The sequence below is a fragment of the Megalops cyprinoides genome, chromosome 19 (genome assembly GCF_013368585.1).
Source record: "Megalops cyprinoides isolate fMegCyp1 chromosome 19, fMegCyp1.pri, whole genome shotgun sequence".
NCBI classification, from domain to species: Eukaryota; Metazoa; Chordata; class Actinopteri; order Elopiformes; family Megalopidae; genus Megalops; species Megalops cyprinoides.
In genome coordinates this window covers 706,741-714,831 of record NC_050601.1, presented here as the reverse complement: position 1 = coordinate 714,831, position 8,091 = coordinate 706,741, and positions in this window count along the sequence as shown.

Sequence of the window (8,091 nt, the reverse complement as noted above, 5' to 3'; positions counted from 1 at the left end):
GGGATTAGCGATACTAATATTAAGATGGGGCAGCGGCTGGGACACTCTGTGGATGCGGGTTTATATCGGGGGCTTAAGACCCTTTAAAAGCGCTCTCGCGACCCGCTGTCTGACACTTGCGCGCGTGGAGCGAATGCTACCCCGGCGCCCAGGCGAGCGTGGCTCTTCACTCTTCGATCTTTATTCGCATTTACGGAACGAGTCCGCTGCAGGCAGGCGAGTCCGGCGTGACCCGCACACCGCGAGTCCGGCGTGACCCGCACACCGCGAGTCCGGCGTGACCCGCACACCGCTGCAGGCAGGCGAGTCCGGAGTGACCCGCACACCGCTGCAGGCAGGCGAGTCCGGCGTGACCCGCACACCGCTGCAGGCAGGCGAGTCCGGCGTGACCCGCACACCGCTGCAGGCAGGCGAGTCCGGCGTGACCCGCACACCGCTGCAGGCAGGCGAGTCCGGCGTGACCCGCACACCGCTGCAGGCAGGCGAGTCCGGAGTGACCCGCACACCGCGAGTCCGGAGTGACCCGCACACCGCTGCAGGCAGGCGAGTCCGGCGTGACCCGCACACCGCTGCAGGCAGGCGAGTCCGGAGTGACCCACACACCGCTGCAGGCAGGCGAGTCCGGCGTGACCCGCACACCGCGAATCCGGCGTGACCCGCACACCGCGAATCCGGCGTGACCCGCACACCGCTGCAGGCAGGCGAGTCCGGCGTGATCCGCACACCGCTGCAGGCAGGCGAGTCCGGCGTGACCCGCACACCGCGAATCCGGAGTGACCCACACACCGCTGCAGGCAGGCGAGTCCGGCGTGATCCGCACACCGCGAGTCCGGCGTGACCCGCACACCGCTGCAGGCAGGCGAGTCCGGCGTGACCCGCACACCGCGAATCCGGCGTGACCCGCACACCGCGGACCGCAAGCAGCGCCGGTGCGACGCGTTCGAACAATGACGTCTGTGGAGTCAACGGCGCAGAACGGAACCGACGACATCGCCCCGGTATGTACGCCTGTCTCCTTCTCCCTGTCAAACTCCCTGTAAGCTGTTGCCCGTGCTGTTGAGGTTAGTTTGATTGAACAGTTTGTCTCAAAATGTTGAGTTTTATCCTCATTTAACTGACCAAAAAAGTTCGGTACCCAAAGTTCGGCTTCCCGAAGTTAGATATGTTGGGAAAATATTTCTAACGGCTTCTAGCCCTGGTCGCCTTGTGGGAAGATGCAGCAATCAAGGAAAAAGGGAAACGTGCTCTAAAGCCACTATTTAAATCATTTTATTCCAGGGCGACAGCATTAAAAAATAGGATTTTGTTGTCTAATAACAAAATGTGCCTTGTCAAAACATTGCCCACACGGTTCAGACGCTTCTATAAGACTCTAGTCCTTGTAGACAAAACTTACAATTATAATGGCTGTATATTATGATTAATCGCATTGACGGGTCACATGCGGACAAACAACTGATTTACCAAATCAGGAACAAAACAACCTATTATTTATTGACTTCAGGAAACTGCAACAAGAATATGGCATGGAAGTTTCGCTGCTGATAGCGTGTTCGGGGTACATTTCTTTAGATAGCCCACAGCGATCAGAAGTTAATCGGATAAATATTTATATCGCTTAAAACACGGGGAACTAAATATTCCAAAGACAGAACAGGCTATATCATCTATTTCCCTTGATAATCGGATATAACAACATCTGGAACTAGCCTATTTAATGCGTCCACAAACCAAATTCTGACTTTTGGTTAGATATTGGTATAGGGTGTGCAGTACATCTGACCAGTCTTTCCTGCTGTACCGTTATTTAACCGAATGTAATGTTAGGACTCATCAGACTCGATGTGTCAAAGCAAATCTTTTCTGATGAATACACTGCAAACATTTTTTAGTAAAAATTAGCATAGATAAAGTTTTAAATCTCCACAAACGATTGCTAATTGAAGATCGTGGATTCATTATACATTAAAAATCACGTTGAACGTTTTATTCATGACAGAGGGCTCTCGTCTGCGATACTACTCAACGTCAGACTTATGAATATACACGGTCACTGCGTTTAGCGCAGCCGACGGCCCTTAGACTTTATTCCACTTTAGAGGAGACTCGATTTCAAACCACGGCTCAGATAACCTCTCGCCACCGGCAGCAACCACAGAAAGTAACCTTCAACATCTCAGGACGATCCCGACACGAAAGAAAACAACCCCCGAAGTGCTCCGACACTGCAAAAAGTTTTGGGTGCACTCCTTGCTAATGAGTAAAACGTTTGCAATGTCTCAAAACGCTAATACAGAGTGCGCCAAAGTCGCTGAAAAAGTGCCCTGATTGGTTGATCTTGAATAATTTGGGGGAGTAGTTGATGAAAGCTCTGTAAAGGTTATTACTCTACGTTATGGTCATTTAGCAGTAGAAGTTAGTCTTACACAACTTACAGTTTATCCATATTTTCAATTTAGTTTAGTACCTTGCGCAAGGGTACAGCAGTGCCCCAGCGGGGAAATAAAGCAGCAGCCTGTGGTTACGAGATCCCCCCACCCCCTCCGGCGGCATACTGCCAGCGTCTTGCTACTGAATAAATGATTAAGGGGAAAGCTTGTTTGAGTGGCTGTCAAATTAGCTAATAAAAACCCACCCAATGCTAATAAACTGTTGCATGATTGGCTGATCTCTTATTGGCTGATTGCTGGGGCTTCTTGTCCAGCAGGGAACTGAGGAGGAAGAGAATTTCTTTTCCCTGCTGAGCCAGGTGCAGAGGGGCCACATGGAGGAGCAGCGCTGTGTTTTGGACCCCAAAAAGAAGACGCCCTGTACCCCCAAACACACAGATACCACTAACACAGGTCAGCACCCCCAAACACACAGATACCACTAACACAGGTCAGCACCCCCAAACACACACATACCACTAACGCAGGTCAGCACCCCCAAACACACACATACCACTAACACAGGTCAGCACCCCCAAACACACACATACCACTAACGCAGGTCAGCACCCCCAAACACACACATACCACTAACACAGGTCAGCACCTCCAAACACACAGATACCACTAACACAGGTCAGCACCCCAAACACACACATACCACTAACACAGGTCAGCACCCCCAAACACACACATACCACTAACACAGGTCAGCACCCCCAAACACACAGAGACCACTAACACAGGTCAGCACCCCCAAGCACAATAAAAATCATGCGAGTGTATTTATGATCAGCATTCATACAGTTATGAATTCATTTTCCTCTTTCCTTTCTCGTTACCATTCTCTCCTCAGGTGGAGACATGGATCAATTATTCAATCTCTTGGCCAACACTCAGAGCCATCGCCTTGACGACCAACGAGTGACAATCAACTCATTGCCAAGGTTACAGGTAGCCTCTGGCAGCGATCAGGATGGAGAGTCTGCAACTGGAAAGGAAGCAGACCAGCTGTGTAACATGCTGTCCAGAGTGCAGGTAGGTCCCTCACACCACAGGTACTGTCAGACTGCACAGGTAGACTGTTCTTTATAACAGACTGACTTTAGAACCATACAGGTGATCTGAAGCTCAGTGCAGGTGGACCGTAGGACAGTACAGTAGAACAGTACTGTAGACTGTAGTTCGTCACCTGCATAATGTAACTGAGTGGTGTTAGAGTGGGGAAATTGAGATCAATTCTATGCATACGGCCCAAGTGAAAGCACTGGGAACCTGCACTTTACAAGAGAGGGGTGTTTAGGACAGACAGGTTAGATTTTAAAACAGCAATATAGTGCTTAGGTACAGATATGCAGTCAATGAGACCATATGGACAGCAGGGCAGGGCAGGTAGACTACAGGTAGAGTAGAGGTAGAGTACAGGTAGACTACAGGTAGACTACAGGTAGAGTAGAGGTAGAGTACAGGTAGACTACAGGTAGAGTACAGGTAGACTGCAGGTAGAGTACAGGTAGAGTACAGGTAGACTGCAGTCCTTGCAATGAAACAGTTAATTTAGGAACGGTTCTCTTTTCTCTCCCAGGGCTCTAGAATGGATGAGCAGCGATGCCCGGCACCCAAAATCCACCTGACACCCGGGTCTCCTGCCCCCACCAGTAAGACTAACTCCAGATCTGCCTCCCCCAACCGGGCCTCACCGAGATCAGCCTCCCCCAACCGGGCCCCAGACAGAGAGGGACTCCAGAGGAACAGCCACGCTGCTCAGGTGTGTACAGGTGACCAGAACGCTGCACAGGTCATGCAGTGCACTGATACCTCAGCTCCGCAACACTCTGCCACTGCCTTTATGTGCTCTGTATTCATAAGGAGCTTCTCAGCTCATTAGCTATTCCCTGTAATTTCAGTGCTAATTGGCTTTCCCTGTGTTGGTCTGAGCTGTGACTCGTGGATGTTGACCATCTGATGTTGGTGTCCAGGAAGGGGCGGCCCCAGGGGGAGGGGAGCAGGAGGATTTCTTCTCCCTTCTGAGCCACGTGCAGAGGGGCCACATGGAGGAGCAGCGCTGCGTTTTGGACCCCAAAAAGAAGACGCCCTGCACCCCCAAACACACAGATACCACTAACACAGGTCAGCACCCCCAAACACACAGATACCACTAACACAGGTCAGCACCCCCAAACACACACATACCACTAACACAGGTCAGCACCCCCAAACACACACATACCACTAACACAGGTCAGCACCCCCAAACACACACATACCACTAACACAGGTCAGCACCCCCAAACACACAGATACCACTAACACAGGTCAGCACCCCCAAACACACACATACCACTAACACAGGTCAGCACCCCCAAACACACACATACCACTAACACAGGTCAGCACCCCCAAACACACACATACCACTAACACAGGTCAGCACCCCCAAACACACAGATACCACTAACGCAGGTCAGCACCCCCAAACACACAGATACCACTAACACAGGTCAGCACCCTCAAACACACACATACCACTAACACAGGTCAGCACCCCCAAACACACACATACCACTAACACAGGTCAGCACCCCCAAACACACAGATACCACTAACACAGGTCAGCACCCTCAAACACACAGATACCACTAACACAGGTCAGCACCCCCAAACACACAGAGACCACTAACACAGGTCAGCACCCCCAAACACACACATACCACTAACACAGGTCAGCACCCCCAAACACACAGATACCACTAACACAGGTCAGCACCCCCAAACACACAGATACCACTAACACAGGTCAGCACCCTCAAACACACAGATACCACTAACACAGGTCAGCACCCCCAAACACACAGAGACCACTAACACAGGTCAGCACCCCCAAACACACAGATACCACTAACACAGGTCAGCACCCCCAAACACACAGATACCACTAACACAGGTCAGCACCCCCAAACACACACATACCACTAACACAGGTCAGCACCCCCAAACACACACATACCACTAACACAGGTCAGCACCCTCAAACACACAGATACCACTAACACAGGTCAGCACCCCCAAACACACACATACCACTAACACAGGTCAGCACCCCCAAACACACACATACCACTAACGCAGGTCAGCACCCCCAAACACACAGATACCACTAACACAGGTCAGCACCCTCAAACACACAGATACCACTAACACAGGTCAGCACCCCCAAACACACAGAGACCACTAACACAGGTCAGCACCCCCAAACACACACATACCACTAACACAGGTCAGCACCCCCAAACACACACATACCACTAACACAGGTCAGCACCCCCAAACACAATAAAAATCATGCAAGTGTATTTGTGATCAGCATTCATACAGTTATGAATTCATTTTCCTCTTTCCTTTCTCGTTACCATTCTCTCCTCAGGTGGAGACATGGATCAATTATTCAATCTCTTGGCCAACACTCAGAGCCATCGCCTTGACGACCAACGAGTGACATTCAACTCATTGCCAGGGTTACAGGTAGCCTCTGGCAGCGATCAGGATGGAGAGTCTGCAGCTGGAAAGGAAGCAGACCAGCTGTGTAACATGCTGTCCAGAGTGCAGGTAGGTCCCTCACACCACAGGTACTGTTAGACTGCACAGGTAGACTGTTCTTTATAACAGACTGACTTTAGAACCATACAGGTGATCTGAAGCTCAGTGCAGGTGGACTGTAGGACAGTACAGTAGAACAGTACTGTAGACTGTAGTTCGTCACCTGCATAATGTAACTGAGTGGTGTTAGAGTGGGGAAATTGAGATCAATTCTATGCATACAGCCCAAGTGAAAGCACTGGGAACCTGCACTTTACAAGAGAGGGGTGTTTAGGACAGACAGGTTAGATTTTAAAACAGCAATATAGTGCTTAGGTACAGATATGCAGTCAATGAGACCATATGGACAGCAGGGCAGGGCAGGTAGACTACAGGTAGAGTAGAGGTAGACTACAGGTAGAGTACAGGTAGACTGCAGGTAGAGTACAGGTAGAGTAGAGGTAGACTACAGGTTGAGTAGAGGTAGAGTACAGGTAGACTGCAGGTAGAGTAGAGGTAGAGTACAGGTAGACTACAGGTAGAGTAGAGGTAGAGTACAGGTAGACTACAGGTAGAGTACAGGTAGACTGCAGGTAGAGTACAGGTAGAGTACAGGTAGACTGCAGTCCTTGCAATGAAACAGTTAATTTAGGAACGGTTCTCTTTTCTCTCCCAGGGCTCTAGAATGGATGAGCAGCGATGCCCGGCACCCAAAATCCACCTGACACCCGGGTCTCCTGCCCCCACCAGTAAGACTAACTCCAGATCTGCCTCCCCCAACCGGGCCTCACCGAGATCAGCCTCCCCCAACCGGGCCCCAGACAGAGAGGGACTCCAGAGGAACAGCCACGCTGCTCAGGTGTGTACAGGTGACCAGAACGCTGCACAGGTCATGCAGTGCACTGATACCTCAGCTCCGCAACACTCTGCCACTGCCTTTATGTGCTCTGTATTCATAAGGAGCTTCTCAGCTCATTAGCTATTCCCTGTAATTTCAGTGCTAATTGGCTTTCCCTGTGTTGGTCTGAGCTGTGACTCGTGGATGTTGACCATCTGATGTTGGTGTCCAGGAAGGGGCGGCCCCAGGGGGAGGGGAGCAGGAGGATTTCTTCTCCCTTCTGAGCCACGTGCAGAGGGGCCACATGGAGGAGCAGCGCTGCGTTTTGGACCCCAAAAAGAAGACGCCCTGCACCCCCAAACACACAGATACCACTAACACAGGTCAGCACCCCCAAACACACACATACCACTAACACAGGTCAGCACCCCCAAACACACAGATACCACTAACGCAGGTCAGCACCCCCAAACACACACATACCACTAACACAGGTCAGCACCCCCAAACACACAGATACCACTAACACAGGTCAGCACCCTCAAACACACAGATACCACTAACACAGGTCAGCACCCCCAAACACACAGATACCACTAACACAGGTCAGCACCCTCAAACACACAGATACCACTAACACAGGTCAGCACCCCCAAACACACAGATACCACTAACACAGGTCAGCACCCTCAAACACACAGATACCACTAACACAGGTCAGCACCCCCAAACACACACATACCACTAACACAGGTCAGCACCCCCAAACACACACATACCACTAACGCAGGTCAGCACCCCCAAACACACAGATACCACTAACACAGGTCAGCACCCTCAAACACACAGATACCACTAACACAGGTCAGCACCCCCAAACACACAGAGACCACTAACACAGGTCAGCACCCCCAAACACACACATACCACTAACACAGGTCAGCACCCCCAAACACACACATACCACTAACACAGGTCAGCACCCCCAAACACACAGATACCACTAACACAGGTCAGCACCCCCAAACACACAGATACCACTAACACAGGTCAGCACCCCCAAACACACAGATACCACTAACACAGGTCAGCACCCTCAAACACACAGATACCACTAACACAGGTCAGCACCCCCAAACACACACATACCACTAACACAGGTCAGCACCCCCAAACACACACATACCACTAACGCAGGTCAGCACCCCCAAACACACAGATACCACTAACACAGGTCAGCACCCTCAA